General features: G+C 47.0%; 1 long non-coding RNA gene across 1 annotated transcript; it reads right to left on the bottom strand.

Moving 5' to 3' along the window:
* Window positions 1–607: 607 nt before the first annotated feature.
* Window positions 608–2,229, bottom strand: LOC129381737 (uncharacterized). The gene is made up of 2 exons (XR_011891343.1): window positions 1,720–2,229; window positions 608–761 (listed from the first exon to the last, which is right to left on the bottom strand). It is a non-coding gene; the product is annotated as an uncharacterized lncRNA (long non-coding RNA).
* Window positions 2,230–2,512: the final 283 nt, after the last annotated feature.

A 2,512-nucleotide genomic window follows, 5' to 3' on the forward strand; every position in this document is an offset into this window, starting at 1 on the left:
CGCTTTACCAACACGACCTAGTCCCTAGTGGTGTTGGCTGTACTCGCTTGGCGCCTCCTCTACTTGCTCCACTCGCCGGTACGGGAGTAGGTACCCCTTACAGAAAGTCTTATAGAAAGTCTATAGAAAGTCTATAGACATTCGTCTATGAAGTCTATAGACCGTCCATAAACATTTCTTTAGACAAGTCTATGAGAGTCTGTGGACTTATGGCCTTACATTTTTTGTAAACTAGTCTATGAAAATTCTGAGTCTACAGACGCTCTGTAGACTGTCTATACACCAGAACACCGTGAATTCAAAGCGCGTCGCCATATTGATGAGCGCCGGTCGCGCCATCTATCCCAAGCGCCGCGAAGTAGCAGGCCTGGGCTGCCACGCCGGGAGATGCGACCCGGCGCGAAAGCGAAACTTGGGCTTTTTAGCTGGGCGGAAGGCGTGTTTCGCGTTTTTTCTAGCCTGTCATTTTCGCTGTCTCGATTCAATCAAACTTCAAGACCTCATGCAAGTCCGCAATGGCCACACTGAGTGATGTGCAGACTGCAGAAGCGAATACATCGGGTAACCACGTAAGCACGTAACCTGTGAAGGATTTTACAGCACTGTGTTGGTGCCACATTTTATTAAAGCACGCAGAACATTGTCCTCTGCACTTTCAGTTTGGTCTTGTTTGTCATGGTCACTACTGGGTTGGCCGCGTTTGGCAACCAACTGGCGAGGTCGTTTGACTGCCTGATTAGCAGACGCCTGCCCTTCACCACCTGCAAATTGAAAACAATACATATGTTATAGCAAGAAGGGCTGTAGTTCTTTCCCATGCCATCACTGTTGCGAAGACATAAAGTCCTCTCAAAATGAAATAGAAAATGCACCAGGCCAATTGTATCGTGTAACCCCTTAAGAGTACAACATTAAGAACACAAGCCTACAGTACTCGAACAAGCAGCATGTGATGCTAAACCTGCACTCATTGGAAAATGAGGAACTACAGTAGTTATAATGTTCAACTACATGTGCAGTCAAAGCCCATAAAACAGGGCGAGCATGACGGTTGCAGGTTTTGTATGTACAGTTGCACAAACCATGACAGGGCACATAAAATTACCATCCCTACTTAAAGCTGCATCATCAGGGAAGCCTTTGGTACAAGACAACAACCGCACCTGCATTCCAAAAAATTAGCCCCACCAAAAGCAGCTACCTGGTATCAGACCTGTTTCGCTCGTGCGAGGCCATATCGGATTGTTAGCGCTCCCTTAGAAAACAGTAAAAGAAACTGGTGAGAACGAGCAAACTTTTGTTACAAAATACAACAATAATTAAGCACCTTATTTTCCTCGCCTTATGAACGGAAAAATTTTGCGCTTTGCCCTGCATAACAGCCCGCACGCAGTTTAGAGCTCAGGATGCTCAAATGAATTCGTTACGAATGACACCTGCAACACCAGCTCGTAAAGACAGGCGCGCTGCAAGAACACCTTCGGCGACGAGCAGTCGTTGTTTACGTTTTTGTCGACGCATGCTACGTGACGAGCAGACTTCGTTTTACTTTCATTAGCAATAACGCTCACCAGCAGGGCAACATACTATCGTTTACAACTTGTCGTTCACGCTTAATGGTCATGCCGTGCAGCAGCTGCAAGTATCGCTAACCGCAAACTCAACTGTTCCGCTTAACCGTCGGGAGCTCTGCCTGAATGAAAACACGAAAAGGCTTGCCTTCTTGTTATAGCCAAGGCGAAGCACCGGCGCGGGATTCTGCTCTGTGGGCTTGTCCAGAAAGTGCTCGGAGCAAACCTGCGTGTTACACATATTACGTTCGTAGGGCGCAAAGTTGAACGTGGCACCAAAATATACACAGATCGAATACTCACTCGTGCATTTTCACTGGGTTGGTAGTTCTTCCTATTCACTGGAGCTATCCACCGGTGGCGCAGCTTGTCATTCTTCGTTGCGGATGGAAATCGGTGCAGGCTGAAAACACCGCACCGGCACGATTCCCTACGTGTATTGTGCTCTTCGCAAACAGCGCTAAGCAACCTGCTCCTTTTCCGCTGGTTATTTTGGCATCCAAACACGACGCAACGATGCCCAGATGACTTCTTGTACTTTGGATTCGCGCGAACGGGCACGTTTCCGCACTTTGGAGTCCTAGAGCTAGCGCTAGCCATGTCTGCTGGTCGCCGGCGAACACGCTTTGGCAGCCCAGAACAAAATGGCGCTGGTCGACCGGGCAATCCTGGTGCGAGAGTATGCGTTCGATTAGCCTGGGTGCGAGGCTAGCGTGTTCTGGTCTATAGATTAATGAAAATTCGCGTTTGTAGACAATTGTCTGCAGAATGTCTGTAGATAAATACAGTTCTATTTTTCTAGATTGAAGTGTATGGAATGTCTATAGACAAATGTCTATAGATAGTCTACAAACATTAGCTTATAGAGATTTTATAACATCAGTCCACAAAAGTAGAACATGACTGAAGTCTATAAAATCTCTAAGCAACTGTCTAGACTA

This window comes from Dermacentor andersoni, unplaced genomic scaffold, assembly GCF_023375885.2.
Source record: "Dermacentor andersoni unplaced genomic scaffold, qqDerAnde1_hic_scaffold ctg00000041.1, whole genome shotgun sequence".
NCBI lineage: Eukaryota > Metazoa > Arthropoda > Arachnida > Ixodida > Ixodidae > Dermacentor > Dermacentor andersoni.